Source organism: Saimiri boliviensis, chromosome 19, assembly GCF_048565385.1.
Source record: "Saimiri boliviensis isolate mSaiBol1 chromosome 19, mSaiBol1.pri, whole genome shotgun sequence".
NCBI classification, from domain to species: Eukaryota; Metazoa; Chordata; class Mammalia; order Primates; family Cebidae; genus Saimiri; species Saimiri boliviensis.
Window position 1 is genome coordinate 28856298 of NC_133467.1, and position 16534 is coordinate 28872831.

The window sequence follows — 16534 nt, forward strand, 5'->3', positions numbered from 1 at the left end:
CGGTGGCTCACGCCTGTAATCCCAGCACTTTGGGAGGCGGAGGTGGGTGGATCACGAGGTCAAGAAATCCAGACCATCCTGATCAACATGGTGAAACCCCACTAAAAAAAAAAAAAAAAACCACAAAAATTAGCTGGGCATGTTGGCACGTGCCTGTAATCCCAGCTACTCGGGAGGTTGAGGCAGGAGAATTGCTTGAACCCAGGAGGCGGAGGTTGCAGTGAGCCGAGATTGCGCCATTGCACTCCAGCCTGGGTAACAAGAGCGAAACTCCGTCTCAGGAAGGAAAGAAAGAAAAACAAAAAGGACATCTCAGTAATTAAACGTTTATGTGTTTGAAAAAGCAATTGACACGAGTTATTTTTTTTTTTACTTCCTTCTGCAACTTTTGTTTTTGGCTTTTTGTGATAATGGTCAGAGAACTGAGAGGAATGGAATTTTCCTTTTACTATAAATTAATTTTAATTGGCATTGCTAGATTTTGTAAATAAAAAATACAGGATGCCCAGTTAAATTTGAATTTCAGATAAATGGTGAATAACTTTTTAGTGAAAGCATGCCCCATACTTATATTCGTTTATTTGCTGTATTTTATTTGCCAATCCTAATTTTAAGGCTTTGCTAAGATCACAAAGTCCTTCTTTAGACATCCTATAGGACCACTAATAGGCATGGGAGACCACAGACGTGAGGTAAGGCATCGGACCGTACTCGGTTATGTTTTCTTAAGCATCGAGTAGGTTCTCTTCCATGAGAACACTCTAGTATGCTTTGGTTGAGCAAGTCATTTGATGAATTTCATAATCTTTCAAATGAGTCCATGAAATTTTAGGTAGCATATCCAGAGAGAAATAAACTTATTTAGGCAAAATTACAAATCAACTAATTTGCTAATTTGAGAGCCAATATTTTGAATGACTACTGGCAGCTATCTAGTCCAAATGTACAATTCAACATGGTGGCTCACACCTGTAATCCCAGCACGTTGGGAGGCCGAAGCAGGAGTTGTTTTTTTTTTTTTTTTTTTTTTTTTTTTTTTGAGACAGAGTCTTGCTCTATCGCCAGGCGCCAGGCTGGAGTACAGTGGCACGATCTCCGTTCACTGCAACCTCTGCCTCCCAGATTCAAGCGATTCTCCTGAAGCAGGAGTTTTTTTTTTAAAAAAAAAATCAGGACTTTATGAAAACACAAAAATATGAACTGCCAGTGAAAATGTTTACTTTAAGGAAAATAGCTAACTTAGGAAGAACCTCCTATACACCAACTAGAGCAACCATAAAACAGAATTTGTATACTAATCTTCAAATCTTTCCTCATTAAGAAATGAGAAAAAAAATTCTTTTGCTTAGTTAAGACAAGACAAAAACAAATTTCTGTTGTAGAAACAGCCAGAGTTTTCTTATTCCATGTAGTCCTAATTTTGGGGATTCTGCCACATATTACATTCTGTTCTGGTCTCATACTTATCTCTCTAGGATGATGAGTCCATATTTCAAGGTCTTTATTACTATGTAAAGATCTTTCTTAGTATCTATCTGCAATTGCTCTTGTTTTTTTCTCAGCCTTAAGTCCTGAGTGTTTTCCAAGTATGCTACTAAGGAGGTTTGCTTCTTCCAATACACTCTGCCAAATGTGTGCTAATTACTTACCACCTTAGGAATAGCTTCTCTATTTGTCTGCTGGTGCTACAGCTCAGCTTTCTAATCCTCACTGTCTGTGCAATCGGCATTCTTCCCCATTGGATCTACATGCTGGGGTGAGAGGAAGATGTTTCTCACCTTTTGGGGGAGGAAGTATTTATCAGGATATGATTGAAAAACAAATTCCCCACAGAACAGAAACATTGATTTCATCCATTCATTCTTCCACAAATTATTATTGAGCACCTGCTGTGACCCAAGCATGATACTAGGCCCTGGGATCATAACTGTGAACAACAAAAAAATGTGGTCTCTGTAGTCTAGTGTGGAAGTCAGCTATTTACACAATAACTCCAACAGTGTCAAATGTTCTTGATAGAAGATGATCAAGTTGGCATGTCACAGAGGGACTCAACTAAGTTTAGGAAAGACTTTAGAAGACACGATCTTTAAACTGAATAGTATTTAGCGAGCTTAAAAAAAAGTGTGGAAAAGGGGCGTATGAAACAGCATTTACAAAGGTACCTAAGGAGAGACACAGAGGATGATATAATTGAGGAAATGACCAGAATATAAAGGAGGCTTCAGTAGATCCACAAATATCTATGGAGTGCCTACTATATGTCAGGCACTGTTCTGCAATCCAGAGGTACAGCTTTGAGTATTATTTACATTGACGAGGAGCTTAAATCCTAGTGGAGAAAGACAGACAACAAATAGGGAAGTATTAATAAGATAACCTCATGTATTGATAAGTTCATGTTTAAAATACAAGGTAATGAGATAGAGATTGGGTGGTTTGGGAGTAGGGCTGCTTTAGCTAGCCTTTAGCCGAGGTAGCCAGAAAACATGTCTTTGAGGAGGTAACATTGTGGTGAGGGCTGAATGTTGAGAAGCAGAAGACAAATTAAGGTTTGGAGAGGCAAGAATGTCATGAGACATGGAACTTATCAAGAGCGTTGAAAGCCAGCTAAAGGCAATGGGAAAACCATAGAGACTTTTCGGCAGCAGAGTAATATTTTATTAAAATAGTGATGATTTTGGGTTTGTTGTTGAATCTGGATTGGAGAGAAACAAAACAGAATCTGGTGGGCGAGTCCGAGGAATGGGAAAAAAGGATTGGGCCAAACAATTACAGAAGAGAGTTGATAGGCATGCTGATCGAATAGTTGTGGAGGATAAGGGAGAGAGGGATGAGAGAAGGCTTTTTTTTTTTTTTTTTTCTATCACTTGCAACTGGGTGGGCTGGTGCTAATATTTGCTTTGAAGAGGAGATGAAGATGATGAATTCTGTTTAGGAAGAATTGAGTTTGAGGTGCCTAGAGAACGCCCAAGTGAGGTACCCAGAAGGCAGTCACATCCGTAGGTCTGGGGCTCTCAAGAAAAGTCTGGGTTGGACAGATGGACTTGGGAGTTATCGGAAAAGTTAATGATTAAAGCCAAGGGAGAGTGTGAAGTATGAAAATAGAGCCTCGAACACAGCCCTAAGGAGGACTGGACTGTGGCTGCTCAGGAGTATGACAGTTTTCCACGCTTGATATTATGCACACTAGACATCCTCTAAGCACATCTCCTGGAAGTTGTTAAAAGACCTGTCTAGGCCGGGCGCGGTGGCTCAAGCCTGTAATCCCAGCACTTTGGGAGGCCGAGGCGGGTGGATCACAAGGTCGAGAGATCGAGACCATCCTGGTCAACATGGTGAAACCCCGTTTCTACTAAAAATACAAAAAATTAGCTGGGCATGGTGGTGCGTGCCTGTGATCCCAGCTACTCAGGAGGCTGGGGCAGGAGAATTGCCTGAACCCAGGAGGCGGAGGTTGCGGTGAGCCGAGATCGCGCCATTGCACTCCAGCCTGGGTAACAAGAGCGAAACTCCGTCTCAAAAAAAAAAAACCTGTCTAGTGCATGATGACTCTCATCCTGCAAAGGTTATTAAACACCAAGCATGCAAAAGGTCCTGTGCTAGGCAAGGCATAACATATTAAGCATACCTCTTGATAAGAAATGTATATAGTAGGCCAAGGATGTGAATAGGGTAACAAGGACATGAGGATTCCCCCCCCCCCCGCATATTGATTAATAACAACAACATAGAGTTACTGAGTACCTTTGTGTTGGGCACTGCATCAAACATTGAATGGGTTTTTATTCCTGAGCCCAAGAAGCTCACAGACAATGGTAGAGTCATTCAGAAAGGAAAGTAATAGTAACACACTGTGATATATGAAGGGGTAGGTAAAGGATACTGCAGGACATGGAAGAGAGGGTGGTGAAATGGTCACTATGGAGAAAATATGATGATACAAGGAAGGTTATAGGCCAAATTTCTAACCCTAGGACAGAGACAGTTAGTTTCAAGTAATTATACTAACACCAGTATTCACAAGAATAAGGCCCTTAAAACTCTCTAGAGTTCATAAAATGTGGGCTTATCAGTATTCTGAACCTATTTTCAAATACTACCGTATTGAAAGCTTCATATGGTATTGATATAAAATAATTTAACTAAATGTCAGCTGACTCCTCCTGGTCTAGATCAGGTAGCTGAATAGGATCTAAGCTCTAAGTAGGAAAGCCAGCACTGCTTTCAGGAACTGCTGATAACACGTTCCCTGTACCTGGGTAAACATGTGACATTAAGCTTCTCTAGCCCAAAGATCTCCTACCTGTAATCTAGGTTAATGGATATCACAATTTCCATGTTATCAGGATGAACATTATGATGATCCAGAAACAGACCAAGTATTCAAGAGATCCTGAGTGTTCTTGATACCCTGGTAACACTAATATATACTTCTAGATATATCTTCAAGTCAGGCATTGCATTTGAGGTACATGAGACTGGGTATTACATCTTGGTATATCTGTTGACTTACCCAATGAATTAGTAACATTTGCGCTACCCATGAATAAACTTATTAAATACAAAGTACAAGCAAAACGATGTTTTTGGTGGGGCTGGCTAAGATCTCCATCTGATTGATGTGGATAAAGAAAAATAATAAGAAAAACAACACAGCTGACCTTTAGACAACATGAGGGTTAAGGCAGCTGACCCCGCCTCCCCACAGTCAGAAATCCATGTTTAACTTTTGACTCTCTCAAGACTTAACTACCAAAAGCCTACTGTTGACCAGAAGCCTTACCAATAACATAGCCAATTGACACATATTTTGTATGTTATAGGCATTATATACTATATTCTTATAGTGAAGTAAGCTAGAGAAAAGAAAATGTTAAGAAAATCATAAAAAAGAGAAAATATATTTACTATTTATTAAGTAGAATTGGATCATCATAAAGGTCTTCAGCCTAATCTTCATGATCAGTAGGCTGAGGAGGAGGGTAAAGAGAAGGGCCTGATTTTGCCATCTCAGGGGTGGCAGAGGCAGATGAAAATCTACATATAAGTGGATAGATGCAGTTCAGACCCATGTCGTTCAAGTGCCAACTGTATACAGAAGCAGGACCCAAATTGCCTGAGGTTGGTATTAATTAGCAGAAGTTATCCATAACCAGGTGATAAGGTTGAAATTACTCTGGGGTAAGGAGTTGTTTCTAATCCTAACGATGTGATGTTATTTAGAGTCTTTAAGAATTCAGGCTGAAGCCAACATATTAACACTAACTCTGCTTTTCACATTACTTTTCCAGTTCAAACTTTCCAAATAAATCAGGACATTTGTTGATTCATCTCAGGATAAATTTTCAGTTAATTTTGCTGTACTAATAGCCTACTCAAGTCACACAGGTTGAAGGGAAGGAGATAAAACCACCTTTGAACACACCAAAAGGGTTAATGAAGGACCAGTCAGTCACTGAAGAGTTCACACAGTGAGCCAAAAGAGAGAATATAAGAGTGAATGTCATGGCATTAGATGAACAGTCTACAGAGATTTGGGGATCTAAGGACTAGACCCTCTATAGCAGGACCCACCAAAAAGATGTTCAGAGCAGCTATTGTCCAACATAGACTGGGATATTCTGCTGACTTTTTAAGCAGAGGAAGTTCAGACCCGTCTGTTCTGTCCTATGGAGCAATTTTGGAGTTAGGAAGTATCTGTCTTTCTTGTCCAGCTCCTTTAGCAAGAGATCCTCCCCGAGCAGCAGCAATCATGCCAGAAAAATCTAATTTCTTCTGAGTTTTGAGTTTGTTTTCTCTTCTGGCTAGCTTCTCATGAGCCTTGGGAATATGGATAAATGATGACATGTACTTTTCGTTCTCAAAAGTCAATAAATGTAAACCTCTAACAGCCACACCAAACATTTCGTCTAGTACAAAAATGAGTCTGAACATGTTACAATCACATCCATGAAATGGGAAGAGCGTCACCTGCCCCTCTGAGCTCAGATGTAGTATGAGAACTGCAGCCACTGTGCAGGGCACAGTTTTCTCTGAGCTCAAGCTCTCTGAAGGCTGGTGGGATCCCTCCCACCACTGTACAAATCTCTATTGCCAAGTAATGCCAATGAACTTCAAAAATCTAGAGCAAGCAAGTGTAGTTTAATACATTTTTAAAAATTCAAATTCATTACCATAAAAATGAGCTGCTTCTCTGTCACAGTTTGCAATTCTCTCTGACATTCAATTGACTGATCAGCAGACCTGTGCTTTATAGTAGGAGACTTTTTGCATTCCTCTTTGATCTGATTTCCCTCTATTTAATAGACAATTATAGGCTCTTTAAATCCCAAAGGTTCAGAGACAGCAAATAATTACCAGTAGTAATTTTAGAATAAAGCCAATCTAAATGAGCTCAGTTAAATTATGCAATACTAAGTAGTGGCGTGTTTTTTTTTTTTTTTTTTATTTTAAACAAGGACAGCTAACCAAAACCCCAAACAATCGTTATACTGCCTCAAATTTCTCCTGACAGCTGCCTGTTAAACTTCTGACCTGTTAGTAAAAATCTGCACACCATCTCCAAAGGGATACACACATGATTGCAAACTTCTGTTCTAAGGACATTAAATAAATTATTTCTTTAAGATCATATGGCAGATCTATAATTAATTAAACCCACCATGATATTACGGCAAAATAATTTAGCTTTTCTAAAAAGGTAAATGTAATTTTCCGATCTGGTATTTGGAAGAATGCTTTGCCCAAAATCAATTCCTTTAGTTTCTAGAGAATAGAAACTAGAGGCAATCTCATTTTAATTATATCTCTTTATTGCTAACAAAGGAATGATTTATGCAATTAAATTAACTGGCTAGAAAATTATTCTCAGCTGGGCTGTCCTAATTCTTTGCTTTCTGAATTGCAGGCTCTTACACTTTCCTATGTAGATTAATTTTTCTGATATGCAAACAATGCCTCCTGTGTTCGTCTTTTCCATTTTTTTAAATTCAAAAGTCTCCTTTTCTTCTTGCCAATGACATGAGTAATATTTGTTGAACTGCTGGGCTTTGACTAGTTTTTTTCTTTTTAATGTTAAAGAGATGAAAAAGATCTTTTCTTTCCAATCTCATTATTCCAGAACAGAGCAAGATTTGAGGGTTTCTTATCTGTGGTACTGGAACAGCAGCAGGAACATGGAAAAATTGCAAAAATGTCAAAGGCTGCAAAATTTGAAAGCAGTTTCAGCAGCCCAGAAGTTGTAAATCAGCAAATGCTTTTAGGGTCCTCTTTCCTCACTGCTTCCCTCTGTCTCTGCCTTCTCTATGCCTGTCTACCCACATTCTAGTCCCTCTCTGTCTGTCCCAATTACCTTTTACAAAATGCAACCAGGTAAATAATACATTAGAGTATCAGCAGTCACAAGTCAACATTTATAGGGGACCTCAGTGAGCAGAACACTGAATGAGGTTGGGTGGGAGTCAGGGTTACAAAAAAATCCAAAGACACTCTTTCTGTCCTTAAATAATTGATGATCCAAGAGGCAGTTTTTGGCAGACATTCTTATGAAGTAAGATTCATTTCTGCATTCACGAATTCAAGACAGAATGATGACATTATTTGGGGACTGACAGCATTATTTAGGGCCTAAATTAATTTAGGTTATTTTAAAATATTCTACATACGTTGTTACTCATTCTTTTTAAGATGGGATGAGGTAAGGAGATGCAAAATAAGCAGGCTGGTAAGTGTTAAGACAATGTAGGAAAATGACAGTGAAGAGATCGGGTGTACTTTTCTTTTGAAAGTTGAAAATAGGCCGGGCGCGGTGGCTCAAGCCTGTAATCCCAGCACTTTGGGAGGCCGAGGCGGGTGGATCACGAGGTCCAGAGATCGAGACCATCCTGGTCAACATGGTGAAACCTCGTCTCTACTAAAAAATACAAAAAACTAGCTGGGTGTGGTGGCGCGTGCCTGTAATCCCAGCAACTTAGGAGGCTGAGGCAGGAGAATTGCCTGAGCCCAGGAGGCGGAGGTTGCGGTGAGCCGAGATCGCGCCATTGCACTCCAGCCTGGGTAACAAGAGCGAAACTCTGTCTCAAAAAAAAAAAAAAAAAAAGAAAGTTGAAAATAGCAGCATGCCTTTTTGTGCATTCACCTTTACTTACTAGTCCAGGAATGGCCACATTCCTCTGTAAAGGGCCAGACAGCAAATATTTTTGGGTTTGTGGTCCATATGGTTCCTGTCATAGCTACTCAACTCTGCTGTGGTAGCAGGATAGCAGCCAAAACCAAAACGTAAGCAAATAATCATAGCTGTGTTCCAATAAAACTTTATTTACAAAATAGGTTGTGAGCTGGTTTGACACACGGGCTGTTTTTTGCAAAGCCCTGCACTATCCCCTAGCAACTGCTTCTTGCTTTATCTCAGGGAAAGAGCCCTTCTGTTTTAAAAGTCAAAAACAACAGGGCACAGTGGCTCACGCCTGTAGTCCCAGCACTTTGGGAGACTGAGGCAGGAAAATCACTTGAACACAAGAATTTGAGACCAGTCTGGGCAACATAGTGAGATACTGTCTCTCTCTACAAAGTAAAAAAAAAAAATTAGCTGGATGTGGTTGCACACACCTATAGTCCTAGCAGCTAAGGAGTCTATGGGAGGATTGCTTGAGCCCAAGAGGTCCAGGCTAAAGGGAGCTGTGATTGTGCCATTGCACTCCAGCCTGAGTGACAGAGCAAGATCTTGTCTCAAACAAATAAAAAAGCATTAACTTGGCCCCCAATATGTAAAAGGCAAGGTGCTAGGCCCTCAATCATAAATAACAGATAGCTTGCTTTCCATAACCTCACAATCTGGTAGATTAAACTTTTTAATGATTTAATGGTTTTAGTGTATTAAAAAGTTAATATTCAGTGGGATAAGTACAATGATGAAAGTTTTTTTTTTTTTTTTTTTTAAGTGCTCATACATATACATGCTTGGAAGCAGGAAAAAAACAAGTAGCTCAGTAGAAAAATGGCCAAAAAACATAAACAGGTAATTCACCTATGCAGAAATGTAAATGGCCAAAAAACATATGAAAAGATGCTTATCCTCAGTAGTAGACAAACAAAAAGGAAACGCGCAGAGCAATATTATTTCACATCCATCACATTGGCAAACATTAAGAAGTCTGATTATCCCAGTGATGACAAAGACGGGAAGTAATGGGAACACACAAACGCTGCTGGTGCTGCTAATGTCAAATTTGGCAAAACACCTTGGAGACCCCACAATTCTACTTTTCGGTATATATCTCAGAGAAACTTTACCATGTATGTGTAAAGAAAAGTTAACAAATTTTCATAGTGCACAACATGTTTATAATAGCAAGAAAAAGAAAGAAAGATAAAAAGCAACTTAAACATTTTTCAACAGGAGTATGTGGCATAGCCATGCACTGAAATACCATTCAGAAGTAAAGATGAGACAGGATGAGCTACACATATAAATAGGAAAATTGGTCACAAATATAATGCTTTTTTATTCAGGAAATATTTCAGTTCCTCCTATATCTCAGGCACGTTTCTAGGTCCTCTGGATATAGCAGTGAACAAAACAAAGTCCTCACTCTTAACTTGCTCCCATTGAGCAAAAACAGCGAGTTGCAGAATATATAAAGTAAGCCATTCAACGTTTAAAACATGCAAACAATACTATCTACAGGTAGGGTTACTTCATAGAGTCTTTTAAAATAATTCCTGGGAATAATAAATTTCCATTTTAGTATACTGGTTGAGAGTGGTGAAGGGGCTTGTAATCGTGGAGGGCTATAGAAAGGGCTTCTATTGCATTGCTAATGTTTTCTTCTTTAAGTTAGGTAACAGCACATAGATGTTTATTATTATTCACAACGTGGTAGCCTTGTATAATTCTGAAATATACCTTTTTTTTTTTTTTTTTTTTTTTTTTTTTTTTTTTGAGACGGAGTTTCACTCGTTACCCAGGCTGGAGTGCAATGGCACGATCTCGGCTCACCGCAACCTCCGCCTCCTGGGTTCAGGCAATTCTCCTGCCTCAGCCTCCTGAGTAGCTGGGATTACAGGCACGCGCCACCACACCCAGCTAATTTTTGTATTTTTAGTAGAGACGGGGTTTCACCATGTTGACCAGGATGGTCTCGATCTCTTGACCTCGTGATCCACCCGCCTCGGCCTCCCAAAGTGCTGGGATTACAGGCGTGAGCCACCGTGCCCGGCCTGAAATATACCTTTCTTAAAGGAAAACAGAAATGTTTTCAAATCCAATCATTATGTAAAAACTTTGATTATTAAATGTTTCAATCAATTAAAAAAAACTCAAGACTAAAGAGTCTCTTTGATATTCTGAAGATTTACTTCTAGAATAGGAATATTTGACAAGCTAATGACAAATGAAATACATAATAATAATAATAGAGTTTTTATTCCATTGAAAACAGTGCTGGTTACTGTGGCTTGGTAGAGTAATAATTAATGTGTAGACTTTACTTCTGTTGTATCTGAATTTCTGGACTGAGACCCCTTGTCAGATGTCTATCATTTCTTAGAAATTTCCTTTCAATCAGAAAAAAGAAAAAAAAGGATGGAGACCTCAGGGAAAATAGACAATGAGGAATGATTTTAGCTAGAAGACTTAGGGAAAACTTCACAGTGGGCAATTAAAGGTCTGAACCTTAATTCCTAACTCTCTTTCACTGCAGCAATGATACCTACTAACCTTACCTGCCAATCACCTGTTATGAAGACTTTGAGGCAATATGCCTCCTGGGGCTGATGGAAGCAGGGCTGACTTGGAAGGCCTAGCTTATTCTGCAACCACTTTTGGGAGGAAAGTTCACTCTTTTGACATAGTTTGAACTCGTCAAATCATTGGTACTAGTGTAAAATAGGCTGGTCTTGAGTCCTCAAAGAAAAATTGCTGTGAACCAAGACATACACAGCGCAAGGAAGCTGGTGGTAAATCCGACTGCCACAATAGAAATGAGATCAAGATGAGATCCATATTTGTCTTTCTTACATAGAAGTCTGAGCTAAGAAGCTAAATTGGACTTCCCAAAATTCTCAGATTAAATTTCTAGAATTGCACCTGGCTTGTAGAGTTTAGAATATGTGTCTCTGAATTCTGGAAATGTGGCTAGTAAATGTCTGGTTGCTTTTATTAAATGTTGAAGGAAGGTCAGATCCTATTTGGAAGCAAGCAACTCGTAATATTGCTCTAATACTTACTGAAGTCAATGAGGATACATCTGATGAAAAAAATATATAGGTACAGTTTAAAGAGGACTTGAATGCCAGCTAAGTAGTTTAGACTTGAACTAATAAAGACATTGGCAGTCGTTTTAGGTTTTTGGGCAAGTGAATCAACTGGTTGCCACTGAGAACCTCTTAGAGCCAAAGTTTCCCATCTGTTTCGCAGGAGATAATGAGTGCCTCATCTACTAAGTCGTGCTGTGATCACATTAGGCAAGTATAACGTTCCAATCAAGAAAAAGGTATGTTGTAAGAGATGCACTCATGTGTTGGTATATTTAGCAGTGTGAGCAGACCAAGAAAATAAGTAATTCACTAATTTTACCTTATAACACTGTCCACATGCTGGTGGTAAAAGTATAGAAGTTTCAGTCTCCAGTACAGGGATTAAGGAGTGTGGTAGCCAATTCTACAGGATGACCCCCAAAGAGCCCTGCCTCTTGGTATTCATGCTTTTGTGAAGTTCCCCAACACATACACATTATTCCATAGTGAACAGTAGAACATGACAGAAGTAATGGTATGTCAGTCCCAAGATTAGGTTATAGAAGACACTGTGGCTTCCATCTTGGTGGCACTCTCTCATTCTCTCTGTCTACTATCTCTATCTGCAATTATTTGCTTTGGGGGATGCCAGCTACCATATCAAACAGCTGTATGAAGCCTGCGTGGTAAGGAAGTGAGGCTCCTGATAAGAGGCAGCAGGAACTGAGGTCCTTTGCCAAAAGTCACTGGATGAGCCATCTTGGAAGCAGATCTTCTATCTCTAACCAACACTTCAGATGACTGCAGCCCTGGAGGCCAGATTAACTGCAACCTCATGAAAACCCCTAAGCCAGGACCAGCCAGTCAAACTACTCCTGGATTCCTTGACCCTCAGAAATTGTGTGAGATAATAAAAACTTTACGTTTTAAACTGCTAATAGTTGGAGTAATTTGTTACATGGCAATAGATACAGGGATTTTGGCTGAAAGGAAGACTAATAACACCTGGGTGAAGAGAGCGCTATTAAGAATTGACATTGTCTATGGATACGTCTTGAGAGCAAGAATTTTTTCAACTTGACTTCTTCCAACACACTTGGATTGGGCCTGCGTGTAGTGTACTCTTAGTAAATATCTATTGATTTACTGAGGGAAGACTAGTCCTAAATACTGCAAAAGTAAAAGAAGCCTAATTATGGGCATAAGAGGAGGGTTGGGCCAAACAGGAGCTTCTTGTAGAGCACATGTCTAGGGAGACCAACCATCCTGGTTTGCCCTGAGCTGAGAAGTTTCCTTAAATGTGGGATATTTAGTGCTAAAACTGGGATAGTAAGAGGACAAAAGGGCTGGGCATTGTGGCTCATGCCTGTAATCCCAGCGCTTTGAGAGGCTGCGGTGGGAGCTGAGGTCAGGAGCTTGAGATCAGTCTGGCCAACATGGCGAAACCCTGACTCTACTAAAAATATAAAAATTAACAGGGCATGGTGGCAGGTGCCCGTAATCCTAGCTACCCAGGAGGCTGAGGTAGCAGAGTCACTGAAACCTGGCGGGCAGAGGCTGCAGTGAGCCATGATTGTGCCACTGCACTCCAGGCTGGGTGACAGAGCAAGATTTGGTCTCAAAAAAAAAAAAAAAAAAAAAAAAGAGAGAGAAAGAAAAAGAGCACAAAAGGAACTCATCTAAGAAAAACAGGGAAAGTTAAACTAACAAAAGACAGCCTATTATTTCTTTGACTATGGTAGGGTTTTTTCATGCATTTGTTCAGCACATATTAATTTGATTCTATTATGTGCTAAATTCTGTAGGCACAAAATAAATCATGATCTGTGGTTTGAAAGAGCACAGATATAAATTTGTCCTGATTATATAAGAATAAATTTGCCCTCCCTGGTAAAATGCAATTGCTTTCTAAGAACTTTTGAAAAGATGATGTTTATAACATGGGGAGAAATGCCAGATATACTATGCACCTAAAGTAAAAAAAAGAAAAAAAAAAAAGAAGATGTTTCTGTAACTCTTTTCTTTTTTCTACAAATCTAGTCTTAAATGATGGCTGTAAATTTCTCAGTACTTTGAGTCCTTCTCCTTCGACAGGTGATGCAGCTGCTAGCAATAAATGATCATTAGTGGTCTAATGGATGTCATGTGAGTTTTTTCTTCTGGGTAGTCTCTTGCAAACTGTAAACGCTCACATAACACCTGTTGCAGCCATTTTTGTCACTTTGTTTGTTCGGTTTTACTAGCAATAATAGCTATTTCCAACGAGTGCCAAGTAGTCTACATTTGTTATCTGATTTAATCCTTACAACAATCTTGTGAAGTAAAGACTATTAAACTCCTCAATTTGAAAATAAGGAGCCTGAGGCTCAGCGCCATTCCATTTCATGCCCCAGCTTACAAATCTAGGAAGTTGCAAACATGAAATTCAAATGTCTGTCTCTTAAAAATCCACATTCTGAACTATTATACTAAAAACCTGCACGTAATAACTGCTAACACATATAGTGTGCTTGACCATGCACTGGGTGCTGTGCCAAGCACTTTACATCTATCATCACCTCAGTCTCGAAGGGTGAAGAACTTGGTGATGTGAAGGCAGAAGCAATGAGGAGAGGCAGGATGGCTGTTCAACGCGTGGTGTGTGGTCCAGCAGTCTCCGTGTCACCTTGGAGATTTTTCGAGCTGCAGGATCGGCGTCTCCACTCCGACTTACTGAATCAGACTCTTTAACAGGATTTCCAGGTGACTTGTAAGCACATCAAAGTGTAAGAAGCACAGCTGTAGAAGACCTGTGAAGAAAGTAACCCCAGTTGTGGTTAGATTTCTCTAATGCAGTGCTTCTGTTAATGTTGATCCCTGAACCAACAACATCAGTTTCACCTGGGAACTTGATTGAAATGCAAATTTAGAGCCCTACCCTAGACCTACAGAATCAGAATCTCTGGGGCAATAATCTGTTTTAGTCTTCCAGATGATTCTGATAAATCCTGAGGTTTGAAAATCCTCCTTCTAATGCCGTGCAATCCTTACGCCTATGCTCAACCAGGAAAGAGGAGTTAGCAGTGACACCCAGTGGAGCCAAGGGAAGTGTGCAACTTTTAAAAATGAGCATACCTGGTTCTATTTTCCCCTGGTAGGATGAAACTGTCATAATCCTTGTTCTTTGCACTAAAAATACAAGACCGTCTTCTATTCCTGAAAACTCCTTGCTTTAGGGTCTTGTACCCATTTTGGATATGCAGATGTATTTCTTAATTCTGTAAATATTTATTCATTCATCACTAACTAGAAAATTATGACAGAAGCAGTGCAGAAGATATAAACCATATCAAATGGGCCCCAGAGCAGTCTAACAGATATATCTGTCTCTAACAGCATCAGCTACCATTTGAGTATTTGATGTGTGGCAGGCACTTTGCTAATTGTTTTCCAGAATCCACTCAATCTTTTCATGCTTGAAATAAACATTTGACTATTGAACAACATGGGGTTGAACTTCACAGGACCATTTGTACGTGGATCTTTTTCAATAAAAGTTACACCGAGATTGCCTGCCTCTTCTGCCTCTCCTTTCACCCCATCCACCTCTTCTGCCTCTGCCTTCCCTGAAACAGCAAGACCAACCCCTCTTCTTCCTCCTTTCAGCCTACTCAACATGAAGATGAGATGAATACCTTTGTGAAGATCCAATTCCATTTAATGAATAGTAAATGTATTTTCTCTTCCTTATGATTTTTAACATTTTCAGTTATCTAGTTTTATTGTAGGAATATAGAGTATGATACATATAACATACAGAATATATGTTGATTGACCATTTATGTTATTGGTAAGTCAACAGAAGGCTTTTAGTAATTTTGGGGGGAGTCAAGAATTATACGCGGATTTTCCACTGTGAGGAGGATTGGTGCCCCCAACCCTCACATTGATCAACACCCAATTGTATTTGTTATTCCTGTGTTTGTTATACTACAAGTAGGGTGAGGACTTATTTTAGTTTGTGCTCTTAGTCACACAGCAGTTCTTAAAATAATCTCCAAAGATTATTGTTATTGGAATCATTTAGTATGCCTGTCTCATATGCAGAACTCCAGAAACCCACCAAATCAAATCTCTAGGGAATGTGGCATATTCAAAAAGTTTCCGTGGAAAATTTTACACACACTACAGTTTGAGAACTGCCACATTACACTGTGGTCTCCCTCAAAATATTGCTCTGCAAAGTATTATGGATTAGCACCAAAGATTTGTAGAGCAGCAGGGAGAGAGAATGAAGTTTGTATTTTAGAAAGTTCTATGTCATGGCAGTAAGAACGTATTAGAGGTTGGTAGTGGTAGGAACTTACTTTATAGGATTATTAGAAGTAAAGAAAGTTACAGTGAGAATCCCGTGTGGTATTCTAGGTTCATTTTCTAAGAGACTTGCTCATTATATGAAATCTCAAATTCTTATCCTAGAAAAATTCAATTTTAAGAGTTGCATACAATCTGAACTAGAAATCCTGAACCAATTACTAAGAGGATGATTTAGACAAAATAATTTTTAAAAGATAATAGTCAGAATTGAAGCCTTGAGTCATCCTTTTAGCTAAATTTTAAGATAATCTTAGGCTATTATTTAGAAACTATTTCAACTTTAAACAGATTATCTCTAAATTCTGACACTTTTCTTTTTTTGAGTTGTTACTATCATTTAAAAATTTTCAGGTTTTAAGTTTCAAACCTTAAAATCCACAGCTATTTTAGCATTGGTTATGCAAGTTATGTTATGCCCCCTGGTGGCAATATGGATAGGAAGATGAGAAGCATATTTCAATCAAAGGGAGAGTGCCAACTTAATTGAAATAAGTGGCAGGTCCAGAATTTGAAATGGAATTTCATATAAAACTTTTCTGGTCTTACTAAAAATAGGAAACGTCCCGTTAAACTAAAATCAGATGTATTAACTTTAGCCTGCAAGGTGCATATTTCAATTTCCCTTGCTTTGTCATAAAATGAATTAGCTCCTTGAAATATGTCAGTTGAACTTGAAATTAAATATTTGCTCTACATATAGCTAAGTACCTGAACTCATAAATGATAACTAAAGTCTGTGTCTGCACAGCATTTAAGATCAGGCTTCGGCACATGCCATATACCATGAGGCCATTTGCTTCTGCAGAGTATTAATTTTCCCACATTAATAAACTTTAAAAGATTACATGGCCCAGGGAGTTATTTTCAAAGTGCTGGGGAAAATTCTCAGTTTACTCAGTTACTCTTTACTTAAAAATCAAATGTATATTATACTGAAGGT

The 16534-nt window shown here is 39.0% G+C and overlaps 1 long non-coding RNA gene across 2 annotated transcripts in view; it reads right to left on the reverse strand.

The window, feature by feature from the left end:
- LOC141582264 (uncharacterized) overlaps window positions 1-14978 on the reverse strand; it is a 432453-nt gene extending 417475 nt beyond the window's left edge. The window contains exons 1-2 of one of the 2 annotated variants that reach the window (XR_012515086.1): window positions 14119-14978; window positions 13797-14027 (exon numbers count right to left, since the gene is read on the reverse strand). This is a non-coding gene — a long non-coding RNA (uncharacterized LOC141582264). Of the gene's footprint in view, window positions 1-13796 lie in introns of both variants that reach the window. The other variant, XR_012515084.1, reaches the window with a different exon arrangement.
- Between the last annotated feature and the right edge of the window lie 1556 nt (window positions 14979-16534).